At 48.7% G+C, this 16,190-nt stretch overlaps 43 non-coding genes across 43 annotated transcripts; all 43 read right to left on the bottom strand.

The window, feature by feature from the left end:
• Positions 1-70: 70 nt before the first annotated feature.
• LOC138552708 (5S ribosomal RNA) lies at positions 71-189 on the bottom strand. The gene has a single exon (XR_011296386.1). It is a non-coding gene; the product is annotated as a 5S ribosomal RNA (ribosomal RNA).
• A 106-nt stretch (positions 190-295) lies between these two features.
• LOC138551991 (5S ribosomal RNA) lies at positions 296-414 on the bottom strand. The gene has a single exon (XR_011295690.1). It is a non-coding gene; the product is annotated as a 5S ribosomal RNA (ribosomal RNA).
• Positions 415-888: 474 nt separating this feature from the next.
• On the bottom strand, positions 889-1,007 carry LOC138551990 (5S ribosomal RNA). Its single transcript, XR_011295689.1, has one exon. It is a non-coding gene; the product is annotated as a 5S ribosomal RNA (ribosomal RNA).
• Positions 1,008-1,113: 106 nt separating this feature from the next.
• On the bottom strand, positions 1,114-1,232 carry LOC138552982 (5S ribosomal RNA). The gene has a single exon (XR_011296660.1). It is a non-coding gene; the product is annotated as a 5S ribosomal RNA (ribosomal RNA).
• Positions 1,233-1,338: 106 nt separating this feature from the next.
• Positions 1,339-1,457, bottom strand: LOC138551989 (5S ribosomal RNA). The gene has a single exon (XR_011295688.1). It is a non-coding gene; the product is annotated as a 5S ribosomal RNA (ribosomal RNA).
• A 106-nt stretch (positions 1,458-1,563) lies between these two features.
• Positions 1,564-1,682, bottom strand: LOC138551988 (5S ribosomal RNA). Its single transcript, XR_011295687.1, has one exon. It is a non-coding gene; the product is annotated as a 5S ribosomal RNA (ribosomal RNA).
• A 106-nt stretch (positions 1,683-1,788) lies between these two features.
• Positions 1,789-1,907, bottom strand: LOC138551987 (5S ribosomal RNA). The gene has a single exon (XR_011295686.1). It is a non-coding gene; the product is annotated as a 5S ribosomal RNA (ribosomal RNA).
• A 106-nt stretch (positions 1,908-2,013) lies between these two features.
• Positions 2,014-2,132, bottom strand: LOC138551986 (5S ribosomal RNA). Its single transcript, XR_011295685.1, has one exon. It is a non-coding gene; the product is annotated as a 5S ribosomal RNA (ribosomal RNA).
• A 106-nt stretch (positions 2,133-2,238) lies between these two features.
• Positions 2,239-2,357, bottom strand: LOC138552707 (5S ribosomal RNA). Its single transcript, XR_011296385.1, has one exon. It is a non-coding gene; the product is annotated as a 5S ribosomal RNA (ribosomal RNA).
• Positions 2,358-2,463: 106 nt separating this feature from the next.
• Positions 2,464-2,582, bottom strand: LOC138551984 (5S ribosomal RNA). The gene has a single exon (XR_011295683.1). It is a non-coding gene; the product is annotated as a 5S ribosomal RNA (ribosomal RNA).
• Positions 2,583-3,056: 474 nt separating this feature from the next.
• Positions 3,057-3,175, bottom strand: LOC138551983 (5S ribosomal RNA). The gene has a single exon (XR_011295682.1). It is a non-coding gene; the product is annotated as a 5S ribosomal RNA (ribosomal RNA).
• Positions 3,176-3,281: 106 nt separating this feature from the next.
• LOC138551982 (5S ribosomal RNA) lies at positions 3,282-3,400 on the bottom strand. The gene has a single exon (XR_011295681.1). It is a non-coding gene; the product is annotated as a 5S ribosomal RNA (ribosomal RNA).
• A 106-nt stretch (positions 3,401-3,506) lies between these two features.
• On the bottom strand, positions 3,507-3,625 carry LOC138551981 (5S ribosomal RNA). The gene has a single exon (XR_011295680.1). It is a non-coding gene; the product is annotated as a 5S ribosomal RNA (ribosomal RNA).
• A 106-nt stretch (positions 3,626-3,731) lies between these two features.
• LOC138552706 (5S ribosomal RNA) lies at positions 3,732-3,850 on the bottom strand. The gene has a single exon (XR_011296384.1). It is a non-coding gene; the product is annotated as a 5S ribosomal RNA (ribosomal RNA).
• A 106-nt stretch (positions 3,851-3,956) lies between these two features.
• On the bottom strand, positions 3,957-4,075 carry LOC138551980 (5S ribosomal RNA). The gene has a single exon (XR_011295679.1). It is a non-coding gene; the product is annotated as a 5S ribosomal RNA (ribosomal RNA).
• Positions 4,076-4,181: 106 nt separating this feature from the next.
• LOC138551979 (5S ribosomal RNA) lies at positions 4,182-4,300 on the bottom strand. Its single transcript, XR_011295678.1, has one exon. It is a non-coding gene; the product is annotated as a 5S ribosomal RNA (ribosomal RNA).
• A 106-nt stretch (positions 4,301-4,406) lies between these two features.
• LOC138551978 (5S ribosomal RNA) lies at positions 4,407-4,525 on the bottom strand. Its single transcript, XR_011295677.1, has one exon. It is a non-coding gene; the product is annotated as a 5S ribosomal RNA (ribosomal RNA).
• A 106-nt stretch (positions 4,526-4,631) lies between these two features.
• On the bottom strand, positions 4,632-4,750 carry LOC138553100 (5S ribosomal RNA). The gene has a single exon (XR_011296777.1). It is a non-coding gene; the product is annotated as a 5S ribosomal RNA (ribosomal RNA).
• A 2,266-nt stretch (positions 4,751-7,016) lies between these two features.
• On the bottom strand, positions 7,017-7,135 carry LOC138551977 (5S ribosomal RNA). Its single transcript, XR_011295676.1, has one exon. It is a non-coding gene; the product is annotated as a 5S ribosomal RNA (ribosomal RNA).
• Positions 7,136-7,609: 474 nt separating this feature from the next.
• Positions 7,610-7,728, bottom strand: LOC138551975 (5S ribosomal RNA). Its single transcript, XR_011295675.1, has one exon. It is a non-coding gene; the product is annotated as a 5S ribosomal RNA (ribosomal RNA).
• Positions 7,729-7,834: 106 nt separating this feature from the next.
• Positions 7,835-7,953, bottom strand: LOC138551974 (5S ribosomal RNA). Its single transcript, XR_011295674.1, has one exon. It is a non-coding gene; the product is annotated as a 5S ribosomal RNA (ribosomal RNA).
• A 106-nt stretch (positions 7,954-8,059) lies between these two features.
• Positions 8,060-8,178, bottom strand: LOC138551972 (5S ribosomal RNA). Its single transcript, XR_011295672.1, has one exon. It is a non-coding gene; the product is annotated as a 5S ribosomal RNA (ribosomal RNA).
• Positions 8,179-8,284: 106 nt separating this feature from the next.
• On the bottom strand, positions 8,285-8,403 carry LOC138551971 (5S ribosomal RNA). Its single transcript, XR_011295671.1, has one exon. It is a non-coding gene; the product is annotated as a 5S ribosomal RNA (ribosomal RNA).
• A 474-nt stretch (positions 8,404-8,877) lies between these two features.
• Positions 8,878-8,996, bottom strand: LOC138551970 (5S ribosomal RNA). The gene has a single exon (XR_011295670.1). It is a non-coding gene; the product is annotated as a 5S ribosomal RNA (ribosomal RNA).
• Positions 8,997-9,102: 106 nt separating this feature from the next.
• LOC138552981 (5S ribosomal RNA) lies at positions 9,103-9,221 on the bottom strand. Its single transcript, XR_011296659.1, has one exon. It is a non-coding gene; the product is annotated as a 5S ribosomal RNA (ribosomal RNA).
• A 106-nt stretch (positions 9,222-9,327) lies between these two features.
• Positions 9,328-9,446, bottom strand: LOC138551969 (5S ribosomal RNA). Its single transcript, XR_011295669.1, has one exon. It is a non-coding gene; the product is annotated as a 5S ribosomal RNA (ribosomal RNA).
• A 106-nt stretch (positions 9,447-9,552) lies between these two features.
• On the bottom strand, positions 9,553-9,671 carry LOC138551968 (5S ribosomal RNA). The gene has a single exon (XR_011295668.1). It is a non-coding gene; the product is annotated as a 5S ribosomal RNA (ribosomal RNA).
• A 106-nt stretch (positions 9,672-9,777) lies between these two features.
• Positions 9,778-9,896, bottom strand: LOC138551967 (5S ribosomal RNA). The gene has a single exon (XR_011295667.1). It is a non-coding gene; the product is annotated as a 5S ribosomal RNA (ribosomal RNA).
• Positions 9,897-10,002: 106 nt separating this feature from the next.
• On the bottom strand, positions 10,003-10,121 carry LOC138551966 (5S ribosomal RNA). The gene has a single exon (XR_011295666.1). It is a non-coding gene; the product is annotated as a 5S ribosomal RNA (ribosomal RNA).
• A 106-nt stretch (positions 10,122-10,227) lies between these two features.
• On the bottom strand, positions 10,228-10,346 carry LOC138552705 (5S ribosomal RNA). Its single transcript, XR_011296383.1, has one exon. It is a non-coding gene; the product is annotated as a 5S ribosomal RNA (ribosomal RNA).
• A 106-nt stretch (positions 10,347-10,452) lies between these two features.
• LOC138551965 (5S ribosomal RNA) lies at positions 10,453-10,571 on the bottom strand. The gene has a single exon (XR_011295665.1). It is a non-coding gene; the product is annotated as a 5S ribosomal RNA (ribosomal RNA).
• A 474-nt stretch (positions 10,572-11,045) lies between these two features.
• On the bottom strand, positions 11,046-11,164 carry LOC138551964 (5S ribosomal RNA). The gene has a single exon (XR_011295664.1). It is a non-coding gene; the product is annotated as a 5S ribosomal RNA (ribosomal RNA).
• A 106-nt stretch (positions 11,165-11,270) lies between these two features.
• On the bottom strand, positions 11,271-11,389 carry LOC138551963 (5S ribosomal RNA). The gene has a single exon (XR_011295663.1). It is a non-coding gene; the product is annotated as a 5S ribosomal RNA (ribosomal RNA).
• Positions 11,390-11,495: 106 nt separating this feature from the next.
• Positions 11,496-11,614, bottom strand: LOC138551961 (5S ribosomal RNA). The gene has a single exon (XR_011295661.1). It is a non-coding gene; the product is annotated as a 5S ribosomal RNA (ribosomal RNA).
• Positions 11,615-11,720: 106 nt separating this feature from the next.
• On the bottom strand, positions 11,721-11,839 carry LOC138552704 (5S ribosomal RNA). Its single transcript, XR_011296382.1, has one exon. It is a non-coding gene; the product is annotated as a 5S ribosomal RNA (ribosomal RNA).
• A 106-nt stretch (positions 11,840-11,945) lies between these two features.
• Positions 11,946-12,064, bottom strand: LOC138551960 (5S ribosomal RNA). The gene has a single exon (XR_011295660.1). It is a non-coding gene; the product is annotated as a 5S ribosomal RNA (ribosomal RNA).
• Positions 12,065-12,170: 106 nt separating this feature from the next.
• Positions 12,171-12,289, bottom strand: LOC138551959 (5S ribosomal RNA). The gene has a single exon (XR_011295659.1). It is a non-coding gene; the product is annotated as a 5S ribosomal RNA (ribosomal RNA).
• A 106-nt stretch (positions 12,290-12,395) lies between these two features.
• Positions 12,396-12,514, bottom strand: LOC138551958 (5S ribosomal RNA). The gene has a single exon (XR_011295658.1). It is a non-coding gene; the product is annotated as a 5S ribosomal RNA (ribosomal RNA).
• Positions 12,515-12,620: 106 nt separating this feature from the next.
• LOC138553099 (5S ribosomal RNA) lies at positions 12,621-12,739 on the bottom strand. Its single transcript, XR_011296776.1, has one exon. It is a non-coding gene; the product is annotated as a 5S ribosomal RNA (ribosomal RNA).
• Positions 12,740-15,005: 2,266 nt separating this feature from the next.
• Positions 15,006-15,124, bottom strand: LOC138551957 (5S ribosomal RNA). The gene has a single exon (XR_011295657.1). It is a non-coding gene; the product is annotated as a 5S ribosomal RNA (ribosomal RNA).
• Positions 15,125-15,598: 474 nt separating this feature from the next.
• LOC138551955 (5S ribosomal RNA) lies at positions 15,599-15,717 on the bottom strand. Its single transcript, XR_011295655.1, has one exon. It is a non-coding gene; the product is annotated as a 5S ribosomal RNA (ribosomal RNA).
• A 106-nt stretch (positions 15,718-15,823) lies between these two features.
• Positions 15,824-15,942, bottom strand: LOC138551954 (5S ribosomal RNA). Its single transcript, XR_011295654.1, has one exon. It is a non-coding gene; the product is annotated as a 5S ribosomal RNA (ribosomal RNA).
• Positions 15,943-16,048: 106 nt separating this feature from the next.
• On the bottom strand, positions 16,049-16,167 carry LOC138551953 (5S ribosomal RNA). The gene has a single exon (XR_011295653.1). It is a non-coding gene; the product is annotated as a 5S ribosomal RNA (ribosomal RNA).
• Positions 16,168-16,190: the final 23 nt, after the last annotated feature.

The raw sequence follows: 16,190 nt of genomic DNA, 5'->3' as shown, positions 1-16,190 counted from the left end.
GTCGGCTAGACCTTGCAGTTTTGAAAGGCAATTGAGAAATGGCTCACTTCCTGAACTTGGAGCACAAAAAAGCCTACAGCACCTGGTATTCCCAGGCGGTCTCCCATCCAGGTACTAACTAGGCCCGACACTGCTTAGCTTCCGAGATCAGACGAGATCAGGCGCATTCAGTGTGGTGTGGCCGTAGGCTCTGGGCCTAGTGAGTTTTGTACTTTTAAGCATCTAGTCGGCTAGACCTTGCAGTTTTGAAAGGCAATTGAGAAATGGCTCACTTCCTGAACTTGGAGCACAAAAAAGCCTACAGCACCTGGTATTCCCAGGCGGTCTCCCATCCAGGTACTAACTAGGCCCGACACTGCTTAGCTTCCGAGATCAGACGAGATCGGGCGCATTCAGTGTGGTGTGGCCGTAGGCTCTAGAAATGCTAAGAATATTACTCTTATGCATTTGCATTTAGTAAGCTAAGCCATGCAGCCACTTGCAACATGATACCACGCTCATCGCTCGATCAGCGCTCGATCAGGCTCGATCAGGCGAGATATATAAGACTGGTGGGCCCATTCAGGACTCCTATGTCTGGTAGGATAACTTTAATCCATCCATCCTGTTTCTGTTGCAGGGAGGTGGAGAGAACAATCAACACAATAACGGCTTTCTTTCATGCCTCTTGAAGGACTCAATATTCTCTGTACTGCATTACATGTGAAAGTCGATTTATTACCCATGAACACACTACCTGTATGCTAATTATATGTAAATAGGTAGCTCCAGCCCTCATAATGTTGTCCAACATTTCCGCTATAAAACGGGATAAAATTATTTTGGAAACATACCAAATTTGAAAAGTAATTGAGAAGTTGCGCAATTACTAATCATGGAGCACAAAATAGCCTACAGCACCTGGTATTCCCAGGCGGTCTCCCATCCAGGTACTAACTAGGCCCGACACTGCTTAGCTTCCGAGATCAGACGAGATCGGGCGCATTCAGTGTGGTGTGGCCGTAGGCTCTGGGCCTAGTGAGTTTTGTACTTTTAAGCATCTAGTCGGCTAGACCTTGCAGTTTTGAAAGGCAATTGAGAAATGGCTCACTTCCTGAACTTGGAGCACAAAAAAGCCTACAGCACCTGGTATTCCCAGGCGGTCTCCCATCCAGGTACTAACTAGGCCCGACACTGCTTAGCTTCCAAGATCAGACGAGATCGGGCGCATTCAGTGTGGTGTGGCCGTAGGCTCTGGTCCTAGTGAGTTTTGTACTTTTAAGCATCTAGTCGGCTAGACCTTGCAGTTTTGAAAGGCAATTGAGAAATGGCTCACTTCCTGAACTTGGAGCACAAAAAAGCCTACAGCACCTGGTATTCCCAGGCGGTCTCCCATCCAGGTACTAACTAGGCCCGACACTGCTTAGCTTCCGAGATCAGACGAGATCGGGCGCATTCAGTGTGGTGTGGCCGTAGGCTCTGGGCCTAGTGAGTTTTGTACTTTTAAGCATCTAGTCGGCTAGACCTTGCAGTTTTGAAAGGCAATTGAGAAATGGCTCACTTCCTGAACTTGGAGCACAAAAAAGCCTACAGCACCTGGTATTCCCAGGCGGTCTCCCATCCAGGTACTAACTAGGCCCGACACTGCTTAGCTTCCGAGATCAGACGAGATCGGGCGCATTCAGTGTGGTGTGGCCGTAGGCTCTGGGCCTAGTGAGTTTTGTACTTTTAAGCATATAGTCGGCTAGACCTTGCAGTTTTGAAAGGCAATTGAGAAATGGCTCACTTCCTGAACTTGGAGCACAAAAAAGCCTACAGCACCTGGTATTCCCAGGCGGTCTCCCATCCAGGTACTAACTAGGCCCGACACTGCTTAGCTTCCGAGATCAGACGAGATCGGGCGCATTCAGTGTGGTGTGGCCGTAGGCTCTGGGCCTAGTGAGTTTTGTACTTTTAAGCATCTAGTCGGCTAGACCTTGCAGTTTTGAAAGGCAATTGAGAAATGGCTCACTTCCTGAACTTGGAGCACAAAAAAGCCTACAGCACCTGGTATTCCCAGGCGGTCTCCCATCCAGGTACTAACTAGGCCCGACACTGCTTAGCTTCCGAGATCAGACGAGATCGGGCGCATTCAGTGTGGTGTGGCCGTAGGCTCTGGGCCTAGTGAGTTTTGTACTTTTAAGCATATAGTCGGCTAGACCTTGCAGTTTTGAAAGGCAATTGAGAAATGGCTCACTTCCTGAACTTGGAGCACAAAAAAGCCTACAGCACCTGGTATTCCCAGGCGGTCTCCCATCCAGGTACTAACTAGGCCCGACACTGCTTAGCTTCCGAGATCAGACGAGATCAGGCGCATTCAGTGTGGTGTGGCCGTAGGCTCTGGGCCTAGTGAGTTTTGTACTTTTAAGCATCTAGTCGGCTAGACCTTGCAGTTTTGAAAGGCAATTGAGAAATGGCTCACTTCCTGAACTTGGAGCACAAAAAAGCCTACAGCACCTGGTATTCCCAGGCGGTCTCCCATCCAGGTACTAACTAGGCCCGACACTGCTTAGCTTCCGAGATCAGACGAGATCGGGCGCATTCAGTGTGGTGTGGCCGTAGGCTCTAGAAATGCTAAGAATATTACTCTTATGCATTTGCATTTAGTAAGCTAAGCCATGCAGCCACTTGCAACATGATACCACGCTCATCGCTCGATCAGCGCTCGATCAGGCTCGATCAGGCGAGATATATAAGACTGGTGGGCCCATTCAGGACTCCTATGTCTGGTAGGATAACTTTAATCCATCCATCCTGTTTCTGTTGCAGGGAGGTGGAGAGAACAATCAACACAATAACGGCTTTCTTTCATGCCTCTTGAAGGACTCAATATTCTCTGTACTGCATTACATGTGAAAGTCGATTTATTACCCATGAACACACTACCTGTATGCTAATTATATGTAAATAGGTAGCTCCAGCCCTCATAATGTTGTCCAACATTTCCGCTATAAAACGGGATAAAATTATTTTGGAAACATACCAAATTTGAAAAGTAATTGAGAAGTTGCGCAATTACTAATCATGGAGCACAAAATAGCCTACAGCACCTGGTATTCCCAGGCGGTCTCCCATCCAGGTACTAACTAGGCCCGACACTGCTTAGCTTCCGAGATCAGACGAGATCGGGCGCATTCAGTGTGGTGTGGCCGTAGGCTCTGGGCCTAGTGAGTTTTGTACTTTTAAGCATCTAGTCGGCTAGACCTTGCAGTTTTGAAAGGCAATTGAGAAATGGCTCACTTCCTGAACTTGGAGCACAAAAAAGCCTACAGCACCTGGTATTCCCAGGCGGTCTCCCATCCAGGTACTAACTAGGCCCGACACTGCTTAGCTTCCGAGATCAGACGAGATCGGGCGCATTCAGTGTGGTGTGGCCGTAGGCTCTGGTCCTAGTGAGTTTTGTACTTTTAAGCATCTAGTCGGCTAGACCTTGCAGTTTTGAAAGGCAATTGAGAAATGGCTCACTTCCTGAACTTGGAGCACAAAAAAGCCTACAGCACCTGGTATTCCCAGGCGGTCTCCCATCCAGGTACTAACTAGGCCCGACACTGCTTAGCTTCCGAGATCAGACGAGATCGGGCGCATTCAGTGTGGTGTGGCCGTAGGCTCTGGGCCTAGTGAGTTTTGTACTTTTAAGCATCTAGTCGGCTAGACCTTGCAGTTTTGAAAGGCAATTGAGAAATGGCTCACTTCCTGAACTTGGAGCACAAAAAAGCCTACAGCACCTGGTATTCCCAGGCGGTCTCCCATCCAGGTACTAACTAGGCCCGACACTGCTTAGCTTCCGAGATCAGACGAGATCAGGCGCATTCAGTGTGGTGTGGCCGTAGGCTCTGGGCCTAGTGAGTTTTGTACTTTTAAGCATCTAGTCGGCTAGACCTTGCAGTTTTGAAAGGCAATTGAGAAATGGCTCACTTCCTGAACTTGGAGCACAAAAAAGCCTACAGCACCTGGTATTCCCAGGCGGTCTCCCATCCAGGTACTAACTAGGCCCGACACTGCTTAGCTTCCGAGATCAGACGAGATCGGGCGCATTCAGTGTGGTGTGGCCGTAGGCTCTGGTCCTAGTGAGTTTTGTACTTTTAAGCATCTAGTCGGCTAGACCTTGCAGTTTTGAAAGGCAATTGAGAAATGGCTCACTTCCTGAACTTGGAGCACAAAAAAGCCTACAGCACCTGGTATTCCCAGGCGGTCTCCCATCCAGGTACTAACTAGGCCCGACACTGCTTAGCTTCCGAGATCAGACGAGATCGGGCGCATTCAGTGTGGTGTGGCCGTAGGCTCTGGGCCTAGTGAGTTTTGTACTTTTAAGCATCTAGTCGGCTAGACCTTGCAGTTTTGAAAGGCAATTGAGAAATGGCTCACTTCCTGAACTTGGAGCACAAAAAAGCCTACAGCACCTGGTATTCCCAGGCGGTCTCCCATCCAGGTACTAACTAGGCCCGACACTGCTTAGCTTCCGAGATCAGACGAGATCGGGCGCATTCAGTGTGGTGTGGCCGTAGGCTCTGGGCCTAGTGAGTTTTGTACTTTTAAGCATATAGTCGGCTAGACCTTGCAGTTTTGAAAGGCAATTGAGAAATGGCTCACTTCCTGAACTTGGAGCACAAAAAAGCCTACAGCACCTGGTATTCCCAGGCGGTCTCCCATCCAGGTACTAACTAGGCCCGACACTGCTTAGCTTCCGAGATCAGACGAGATCAGGCGCATTCAGTGTGGTGTGGCCGTAGGTGTTAGGCAGAAACCTGTGCAGTTACACCAGTGTTAGGCAGAAACCTGTGCAGTTCCCTTGGGGAACACTGCAAAAGATTTAAGACTACAGGTAGAGCAGTAAACCCCTTTGGTAGCAGTCTGTACCACCCAGATTTACCTGGTAGCTGTGGCTGAGCAGTCAGACTTCTCTCAAGAAGAGTTAGGCAGTATGCAAAGTATACACAATATGTACCAAAACACAATAGCACAAGCAAACACTGACCAGAGCTTGGTTTCAAAAGAATATTGTTATTTATTTAAAAACACACATAAGTAAAAACACTCTAGCAACGAATATGGTAAAAACACTTCAACACAGTTATAATGAAAGTAAATTCAATCCTTTCTCCTATCTAGACAACTCTAGGTTAACACCACTTAATTAAAACAGAGGTGAGTGCTTAACGTTAGATGACACTCTAGTAGTTTCCAAGAAAGGGAGAGAAAAAGCAGAAATAGGTTAAACACACCACTCTAAGGTCCAGAACACTTGCAATAGGCTTAAAGAAGCACAAAGTCACAGGTGAGCAAAAGTCACTAGGCAGGGCCCACTCTTAGAGTAGCCGGAGCGAAAAGGTGCCCAAGATCACACTGTTAGTTAGAGATTCAAGTCTTGCAAAGAGTCAAAAAGAGTTTTAGAGTGGCTCAGAAAGTTTAGCCAAAGTGTCCCAGGCACTCCCAGGTTCGAAAGCCGGGGACTAAATCTACCCCGTACAGTCGGTGGCAAGGGAAGCCAGGCGGAACACAGTACCTTAAGCGGAAAGGATCCTCCAGCGGTGGCAGTTGTTCCAGGCAGTGGCAGCAGGGCTCGACGTCGGTCAGGGGAGAAGAAGTTCTCGCTGAAGAGCAGAAGAGGAGGGTCGTTGCACTGCCCGGGAAGAAACCAGCCGCGGAGTCCTCCGGTTAAAGGGTTGGTACCGACTTTCGCGGTAGGGGGGTAAAGTGTGGTATTCCGGTTGCCGGGGTGCTTGGCACAGGCAAGGCGGCCACGAGATACCTCAAAGAACGGAAAGAAGGCGAAAACTGGTTGTCCCCACCAGTTAAGGGAAGGAGCCACTCCGTTAAGAGTTCTCCTCGGTCGTCGGGAAAAAGTGGTGAGACGGTTCAGCAGGGCTCCACCGGGTGGTGTCGTCGAAGCAGGTCGGCTCAGCTCTTCCCTCGTCGGATTCTTGGTCCTGTGGCGACTTCTGAAGTCCCAGTCCCCAAAGCCCTGCTTTTATGCAGCAAGCCCCCATTCACCCAGCCTAGCTGTCACTCAAACATGCTACGTGGTGAGCCGGGCGGCTCACCACTTGGGCCAATCAGGACGGAGTGCGACTTGAGTTACCAAGGTAACTCAGTCCAGGGTGCCTAAATCCCCCTCCACCCCTCCTAAGTACCCCAGACAGAGTGGCACCACTTTGGAGGGCTTCTGTGGAGAAGCCCGCCAAAAGTGGAACAAAGGGCTCCACTTTGGGTCAGAGTTACAGAGGCGAACACCAACGCCATTTTAGAATCAAGTTTTGGCAAAAAGTCCCAACCGGAGTTATAAAAAGAAATATATAAACCGGCGGGATGTTTAAGGCTACCGTAAATAAATAATTAAATGTGTTAGCCTAAAACAATGGGAAATCCCATAGGGAAATATTCGCGGTCGAATATAAAAAGTAGTTTCCACTGCCACCAGCCAAAACTCGATCAGGGGGGACGGAGACGTGCCCCCTCGACTAACAGACCCTGGGGCAATCGAATTGCCCCAGCCAGTACGTCCACAATATGATGGTTTGTACTGGTTCTGTTCAGGATTCAAGACTAGCAAAGTCTTTGGTGACTTTACATGCCCTGGGAGACAGTAGTCAGTCCCAGGGTATGGAGTCTATGTTGGGGAGTCCCTAGGACACTCCTGGGTCACGGCACAGAGGGTGCTGTGTAACCCACATCACAAAAATACATGAGGCCCTATGGAGTAAAAGACCCCATAGCCCATTCAACACAAGGTTTAACCAAGATAACACAGTTCAACATGTCCAAGAGTGAGGGTAAAAGAGTCTCACTCTTGGCAGGAGAAAAAAAATAAACTCCAGAAATCCAGCAAAGCTGCTGGGGGACTCACTAGGTAGGGAAATTCAGCCTAAACAGAGAATTCTCCCTAACAGTAGGCTCTGGGCCTAGTGAGTTTTGTACTTTTAAGCATCTAGTCGGCTAGACCTTGCAGTTTTGAAAGGCAATTGAGAAATGGCTCACTTCCTGAACTTGGAGCACAAAAAAGCCTACAGCACCTGGTATTCCCAGGCGGTCTCCCATCCAGGTACTAACTAGGCCCGACACTGCTTAGCTTCCGAGATCAGACGAGATCGGGCGCATTCAGTGTGGTGTGGCCGTAGGCTCTAGAAATGCTAAGAATATTACTCTTATGCATTTGCATTTAGTAAGCTAAGCCATGCAGCCACTTGCAACATGATACCACGCTCATCGCTCGATCAGCGCTCGATCAGGCTCGATCAGGCGAGATATATAAGACTGGTGGGCCCATTCAGGACTCCTATGTCTGGTAGGATAACTTTAATCCATCCATCCTGTTTCTGTTGCAGGGAGGTGGAGAGAACAATCAACACAATAACGGCTTTCTTTCATGCCTCTTGAAGGACTCAATATTCTCTGTACTGCATTACATGTGAAAGTCGATTTATTACCCATGAACACACTACCTGTATGCTAATTATATGTAAATAGGTAGCTCCAGCCCTCATAATGTTGTCCAACATTTCCGCTATAAAACGGGATAAAATTATTTTGGAAACATACCAAATTTGAAAAGTAATTGAGAAGTTGTGCAATTACTAATCATGGAGCACAAAATAGCCTACAGCACCTGGTATTCCCAGGCGGTCTCCCATCCAGGTACTAACTAGGCCCGACACTGCTTAGCTTCCGAGATCAGACGAGATCGGGCGCATTCAGTGTGGTGTGGCCGTAGGCTCTGGGCCTAGTGAGTTTTGTACTTTTAAGCATCTAGTCGGCTAGACCTTGCAGTTTTGAAAGGCAATTGAGAAATGGCTCACTTCCTGAACTTGGAGCACAAAAAAGCCTACAGCACCTGGTATTCCCAGGCGGTCTCCCATCCAGGTACTAACTAGGCCCGACACTGCTTAGCTTCCGAGATCAGACGAGATCGGGCGCATTCAGTGTGGTGTGGCCGTAGGCTCTGGTCCTAGTGAGTTTTGTACTTTTAAGCATCTAGTCGGCTAGACCTTGCAGTTTTGAAAGGCAATTGAGAAATGGCTCACTTCCTGAACTTGGAGCACAAAAAAGCCTACAGCACCTGGTATTCCCAGGCGGTCTCCCATCCAGGTACTAACTAGGCCCGACACTGCTTAGCTTCCGAGATCAGACGAGATCGGGCGCATTCAGTGTGGTGTGGCCGTAGGCTCTGGGCCTAGTGAGTTTTGTACTTTTAAGCATCTAGTCGGCTAGACCTTGCAGTTTTGAAAGGCAATTGAGAAATGGCTCACTTCCTGAACTTGGAGCACAAAAAAGCCTACAGCACCTGGTATTCCCAGGCGGTCTCCCATCCAGGTACTAACTAGGCCCGACACTGCTTAGCTTCCGAGATCAGACGAGATCGGGCGCATTCAGTGTGGTGTGGCCGTAGGCTCTAGAAATGCTAAGAATATTACTCTTATGCATTTGCATTTAGTAAGCTAAGCCATGCAGCCACTTGCAACATGATACCACGCTCATCGCTCGATCAGCGCTCGATCAGGCTCGATCAGGCGAGATATATAAGACTGGTGGGCCCATTCAGGACTCCTATGTCTGGTAGGATAACTTTAATCCATCCATCCTGTTTCTGTTGCAGGGAGGTGGAGAGAACAATCAACACAATAACGGCTTTCTTTCATGCCTCTTGAAGGACTCAATATTCTCTGTACTGCATTACATGTGAAAGTCGATTTATTACCCATGAACACACTACCTGTATGCTAATTATATGTAAATAGGTAGCTCCAGCCCTCATAATGTTGTCCAACATTTCCGCTATAAAACGGGATAAAATTATTTTGGAAACATACCAAATTTGAAAAGTAATTGAGAAGTTGCGCAATTACTAATCATGGAGCACAAAATAGCCTACAGCACCTGGTATTCCCAGGCGGTCTCCCATCCAGGTACTAACTAGGCCCGACACTGCTTAGCTTCCGAGATCAGACGAGATCGGGCGCATTCAGTGTGGTGTGGCCGTAGGCTCTGGGCCTAGTGAGTTTTGTACTTTTAAGCATCTAGTCGGCTAGACCTTGCAGTTTTGAAAGGCAATTGAGAAATGGCTCACTTCCTGAACTTGGAGCACAAAAAAGCCTACAGCACCTGGTATTCCCAGGCGGTCTCCCATCCAGGTACTAACTAGGCCCGACACTGCTTAGCTTCCAAGATCAGACGAGATCGGGCGCATTCAGTGTGGTGTGGCCGTAGGCTCTGGTCCTAGTGAGTTTTGTACTTTTAAGCATCTAGTCGGCTAGACCTTGCAGTTTTGAAAGGCAATTGAGAAATGGCTCACTTCCTGAACTTGGAGCACAAAAAAGCCTACAGCACCTGGTATTCCCAGGCGGTCTCCCATCCAGGTACTAACTAGGCCCGACACTGCTTAGCTTCCGAGATCAGACGAGATCGGGCGCATTCAGTGTGGTGTGGCCGTAGGCTCTGGGCCTAGTGAGTTTTGTACTTTTAAGCATCTAGTCGGCTAGACCTTGCAGTTTTGAAAGGCAATTGAGAAATGGCTCACTTCCTGAACTTGGAGCACAAAAAAGCCTACAGCACCTGGTATTCCCAGGCGGTCTCCCATCCAGGTACTAACTAGGCCCGACACTGCTTAGCTTCCGAGATCAGACGAGATCGGGCGCATTCAGTGTGGTGTGGCCGTAGGCTCTGGGCCTAGTGAGTTTTGTACTTTTAAGCATATAGTCGGCTAGACCTTGCAGTTTTGAAAGGCAATTGAGAAATGGCTCACTTCCTGAACTTGGAGCACAAAAAAGCCTACAGCACCTGGTATTCCCAGGCGGTCTCCCATCCAGGTACTAACTAGGCCCGACACTGCTTAGCTTCCGAGATCAGACGAGATCGGGCGCATTCAGTGTGGTGTGGCCGTAGGCTCTGGGCCTAGTGAGTTTTGTACTTTTAAGCATCTAGTCGGCTAGACCTTGCAGTTTTGAAAGGCAATTGAGAAATGGCTCACTTCCTGAACTTGGAGCACAAAAAAGCCTACAGCACCTGGTATTCCCAGGCGGTCTCCCATCCAGGTACTAACTAGGCCCGACACTGCTTAGCTTCCGAGATCAGACGAGATCGGGCGCATTCAGTGTGGTGTGGCCGTAGGCTCTGGGCCTAGTGAGTTTTGTACTTTTAAGCATATAGTCGGCTAGACCTTGCAGTTTTGAAAGGCAATTGAGAAATGGCTCACTTCCTGAACTTGGAGCACAAAAAAGCCTACAGCACCTGGTATTCCCAGGCGGTCTCCCATCCAGGTACTAACTAGGCCCGACACTGCTTAGCTTCCGAGATCAGACGAGATCAGGCGCATTCAGTGTGGTGTGGCCGTAGGCTCTGGGCCTAGTGAGTTTTGTACTTTTAAGCATCTAGTCGGCTAGACCTTGCAGTTTTGAAAGGCAATTGAGAAATGGCTCACTTCCTGAACTTGGAGCACAAAAAAGCCTACAGCACCTGGTATTCCCAGGCGGTCTCCCATCCAGGTACTAACTAGGCCCGACACTGCTTAGCTTCCGAGATCAGACGAGATCGGGCGCATTCAGTGTGGTGTGGCCGTAGGCTCTAGAAATGCTAAGAATATTACTCTTATGCATTTGCATTTAGTAAGCTAAGCCATGCAGCCACTTGCAACATGATACCACGCTCATCGCTCGATCAGCGCTCGATCAGGCTCGATCAGGCGAGATATATAAGACTGGTGGGCCCATTCAGGACTCCTATGTCTGGTAGGATAACTTTAATCCATCCATCCTGTTTCTGTTGCAGGGAGGTGGAGAGAACAATCAACACAATAACGGCTTTCTTTCATGCCTCTTGAAGGACTCAATATTCTCTGTACTGCATTACATGTGAAAGTCGATTTATTACCCATGAACACACTACCTGTATGCTAATTATATGTAAATAGGTAGCTCCAGCCCTCATAATGTTGTCCAACATTTCCGCTATAAAACGGGATAAAATTATTTTGGAAACATACCAAATTTGAAAAGTAATTGAGAAGTTGCGCAATTACTAATCATGGAGCACAAAATAGCCTACAGCACCTGGTATTCCCAGGCGGTCTCCCATCCAGGTACTAACTAGGCCCGACACTGCTTAGCTTCCGAGATCAGACGAGATCGGGCGCATTCAGTGTGGTGTGGCCGTAGGCTCTGGGCCTAGTGAGTTTTGTACTTTTAAGCATCTAGTCGGCTAGACCTTGCAGTTTTGAAAGGCAATTGAGAAATGGCTCACTTCCTGAACTTGGAGCACAAAAAAGCCTACAGCACCTGGTATTCCCAGGCGGTCTCCCATCCAGGTACTAACTAGGCCCGACACTGCTTAGCTTCCGAGATCAGACGAGATCGGGCGCATTCAGTGTGGTGTGGCCGTAGGCTCTGGTCCTAGTGAGTTTTGTACTTTTAAGCATCTAGTCGGCTAGACCTTGCAGTTTTGAAAGGCAATTGAGAAATGGCTCACTTCCTGAACTTGGAGCACAAAAAAGCCTACAGCACCTGGTATTCCCAGGCGGTCTCCCATCCAGGTACTAACTAGGCCCGACACTGCTTAGCTTCCGAGATCAGACGAGATCGGGCGCATTCAGTGTGGTGTGGCCGTAGGCTCTGGGCCTAGTGAGTTTTGTACTTTTAAGCATCTAGTCGGCTAGACCTTGCAGTTTTGAAAGGCAATTGAGAAATGGCTCACTTCCTGAACTTGGAGCACAAAAAAGCCTACAGCACCTGGTATTCCCAGGCGGTCTCCCATCCAGGTACTAACTAGGCCCGACACTGCTTAGCTTCCGAGATCAGACGAGATCAGGCGCATTCAGTGTGGTGTGGCCGTAGGCTCTGGGCCTAGTGAGTTTTGTACTTTTAAGCATCTAGTCGGCTAGACCTTGCAGTTTTGAAAGGCAATTGAGAAATGGCTCACTTCCTGAACTTGGAGCACAAAAAAGCCTACAGCACCTGGTATTCCCAGGCGGTCTCCCATCCAGGTACTAACTAGGCCCGACACTGCTTAGCTTCCGAGATCAGACGAGATCGGGCGCATTCAGTGTGGTGTGGCCGTAGGCTCTGGTCCTAGTGAGTTTTGTACTTTTAAGCATCTAGTCGGCTAGACCTTGCAGTTTTGAAAGGCAATTGAGAAATGGCTCACTTCCTGAACTTGGAGCACAAAAAAGCCTACAGCACCTGGTATTCCCAGGCGGTCTCCCATCCAGGTACTAACTAGGCCCGACACTGCTTAGCTTCCGAGATCAGACGAGATCGGGCGCATTCAGTGTGGTGTGGCCGTAGGCTCTGGGCCTAGTGAGTTTTGTACTTTTAAGCATCTAGTCGGCTAGACCTTGCAGTTTTGAAAGGCAATTGAGAAATGGCTCACTTCCTGAACTTGGAGCACAAAAAAGCCTACAGCACCTGGTATTCCCAGGCGGTCTCCCATCCAGGTACTAACTAGGCCCGACACTGCTTAGCTTCCGAGATCAGACGAGATCGGGCGCATTCAGTGTGGTGTGGCCGTAGGCTCTGGGCCTAGTGAGTTTTGTACTTTTAAGCATATAGTCGGCTAGACCTTGCAGTTTTGAAAGGCAATTGAGAAATGGCTCACTTCCTGAACTTGGAGCACAAAAAAGCCTACAGCACCTGGTATTCCCAGGCGGTCTCCCATCCAGGTACTAACTAGGCCCGACACTGCTTAGCTTCCGAGATCAGACGAGATCAGGCGCATTCAGTGTGGTGTGGCCGTAGGTGTTAGGCAGAAACCTGTGCAGTTACACCAGTGTTAGGCAGAAACCTGTGCAGTTCCCTTGGGGAACACTGCAAAAGATTTAAGACTACAGGTAGAGCAGTAAACCCCTTTGGTAGCAGTCTGTACCACCCAGATTTACCTGGTAGCTGTGGCTGAGCAGTCAGACTTCTCTCAAGAAGAGTTAGGCAGTATGCAAAGTATACACAATATGTACCAAAACACAATAGCACAAGCAAACACTGACCAGAGCTTGGTTTCAAAAGAATATTGTTATTTATTTAAAAACACACATAAGTAAAAACACTCTAGCAACGAATATGGTAAAAACACTTCAACACAGTTATAATGAAAGTAAATTCAATCCTTTCTCCTATCTAGACAACTCTAGGTTAACACCACTTAATTAAAACAGAGGTGAGTGCTTAACGTTAGATGACACTCTAGTAGTTTCCAAGAAAGGGAGAGAAAAAGCAGAAATAGGTTAAACACACCACTCTAAGGTCCAGAACACTTGCAATAGGCTTAAAGAAGCACAAAGTCACAGGTGAGCAAAAGTCACTAGGCAGGGCCCACTCTTAGAGTAGCCGGAGCGAAAAGGTGCCCAAGATCACACTGTTAGTTAGAGATTCAAGTCTTGCAAAGAGTCAAAAAGAGTTTTAGAGTGGCTCAGAAAGTTTAGCCAAAGTGTCCCAGGCACTCCCAGGTTCGAAAGCCGGGGACTAAATCTACCCCGTACAGTCGGTGGCAAGGGAAGCCAGGCGGAACACAGTACCTTAAGCGGAAAGGATCCTCCAGCGGTGGCAGTTGTTCCAGGCAGTGGCAGCAGGGCTCGACGTCGGTCAGGGGAGAAGAAGTTCTCGCTGAAGAGCAGAAGAGGAGGGTCGTTGCACTGCCCGGGAAGAAACCAGCCGCGGAGTCCTCCGGTTAAAGGGTTGGTACCGACTTTCGCGGTAGGGGGGTAAAGTGTGGTATTCCGGTTGCCGGGGTGCTTGGCACAGGCAAGGCGGCCACGAGATACCTCAAAGAACGGAAAGAAGGCGAAAACTGGTTGTCCCCACCAGTTAAGGGAAGGAGCCACTCCGTTAAGAGTTCTCCTCGGTCGTCGGGAAAAAGTGGTGAGACGGTTCAGCAGGGCTCCACCGGGTGGTGTCGTCGAAGCAGGTCGGCTCAGCTCTTCCCTCGTCGGATTCTTGGTCCTGTGGCGACTTCTGAAGTCCCAGTCCCCAAAGCCCTGCTTTTATGCAGCAAGCCCCCATTCACCCAGCCTAGCTGTCACTCAAACATGCTACGTGGTGAGCCGGGCGGCTCACCACTTGGGCCAATCAGGACGGAGTGCGACTTGAGTTACCAAGGTAACTCAGTCCAGGGTGCCTAAATCCCCCTCCACCCCTCCTAAGTACCCCAGACAGAGTGGCACCACTTTGGAGGGCTTCTGTGGAGAAGCCCGCCAAAAGTGGAACAAAGGGCTCCACTTTGGGTCAGAGTTACAGAGGCGAACACCAACGCCATTTTAGAATCAAGTTTTGGCAAAAAGTCCCAACCGGAGTTATAAAAAGAAATATATAAACCGGCGGGATGTTTAAGGCTACCGTAAATAAATAATTAAATGTGTTAGCCTAAAACAATGGGAAATCCCATAGGGAAATATTCGCGGTCGAATATAAAAAGTAGTTTCCACTGCCACCAGCCAAAACTCGATCAGGGGGGACGGAGACGTGCCCCCTCGACTAACAGACCCTGGGGCAATCGAATTGCCCCAGCCAGTACGTCCACAATATGATGGTTTGTACTGGTTCTGTTCAGGATTCAAGACTAGCAAAGTCTTTGGTGACTTTACATGCCCTGGGAGACAGTAGTCAGTCCCAGGGTATGGAGTCTATGTTGGGGAGTCCCTAGGACACTCCTGGGTCACGGCACAGAGGGTGCTGTGTAACCCACATCACAAAAATACATGAGGCCCTATGGAGTAAAAGACCCCATAGCCCATTCAACACAAGGTTTAACCAAGATAACACAGTTCAACATGTCCAAGAGTGAGGGTAAAAGAGTCTCACTCTTGGCAGGAGAAAAAAAATAAACTCCAGAAATCCAGCAAAGCTGCTGGGGGACTCACTAGGTAGGGAAATTCAGCCTAAACAGAGAATTCTCCCTAACAGTAGGCTCTGGGCCTAGTGAGTTTTGTACTTTTAAGCATCTAGTCGGCTAGACCTTGCAGTTTTGAAAGGCAATTGAGAAATGGCTCACTTCCTGAACTTGGAGCACAAAAAAGCCTACAGCACCTGGTATTCCCAGGCGGTCTCCCATCCAGGTACTAACTAGGCCCGACACTGCTTAGCTTCCGAGATCAGACGAGATCGGGCGCATTCAGTGTGGTGTGGCCGTAGGCTCTAGAAATGCTAAGAATATTACTCTTATGCATTTGCATTTAGTAAGCTAAGCCATGCAGCCACTTGCAACATGATACCACGCTCATCGCTCGATCAGCGCTCGATCAGGCTCGATCAGGCGAGATATATAAGACTGGTGGGCCCATTCAGGACTCCTATGTCTGGTAGGATAACTTTAATCCATCCATCCTGTTTCTGTTGCAGGGAGGTGGAGAGAACAATCAACACAATAACGGCTTTCTTTCATGCCTCTTGAAGGACTCAATATTCTCTGTACTGCATTACATGTGAAAGTCGATTTATTACCCATGAACACACTACCTGTATGCTAATTATATGTAAATAGGTAGCTCCAGCCCTCATAATGTTGTCCAACATTTCCGCTATAAAACGGGATAAAATTATTTTGGAAACATACCAAATTTGAAAAGTAATTGAGAAGTTGTGCAATTACTAATCATGGAGCACAAAATAGCCTACAGCACCTGGTATTCCCAGGCGGTCTCCCATCCAGGTACTAACTAGGCCCGACACTGCTTAGCTTCCGAGATCAGACGAGATCGGGCGCATTCAGTGTGGTGTGGCCGTAGGCTCTGGGCCTAGTGAGTTTTGTACTTTTAAGCATCTAGTCGGCTAGACCTTGCAGTTTTGAAAGGCAATTGAGAAATGGCTCACTTCCTGAACTTGGAGCACAAAAAAGCCTACAGCACCTGGTATTCCCAGGCGGTCTCCCATCCAGGTACTAACTAGGCCCGACACTGCTTAGCTTCCGAGATCAGACGAGATCGGGCGCATTCAGTGTGGTGTGGCCGTAGGCTCTGGTCCTAGTGAGTTTTGTACTTTTAAGCATCTAGTCGGCTAGACCTTGCAGTTTTGAAAGGCAATTGAGAAATGGCTCACTTCCTGAACTTGGAGCACAAAAAAGCCTACAGCACCTGGTATTCCCAGGCGGTCTCCCATCCAGGTACTAACTAGGCCCGACACTGCTTAGCTTCCGAGATCAGACGAGATCGGGCGCATTCAGTGTGGTGTGGCCGTAGGCTCTGGGCCTAGTGAGTTTTGTAC

This window comes from Ambystoma mexicanum, unplaced genomic scaffold (assembly GCF_040938575.1).
Source record: "Ambystoma mexicanum isolate Mex_15411 unplaced genomic scaffold, UKY_AmexF1_1 Mex_scaf106, whole genome shotgun sequence".
In the NCBI taxonomy this organism is placed as follows: domain Eukaryota; kingdom Metazoa; phylum Chordata; class Amphibia; order Caudata; family Ambystomatidae; genus Ambystoma; species Ambystoma mexicanum.
Note: the sequence above shows the minus strand (reverse complement) of the source record. Positions and strands in the feature narration are given on the sequence as shown.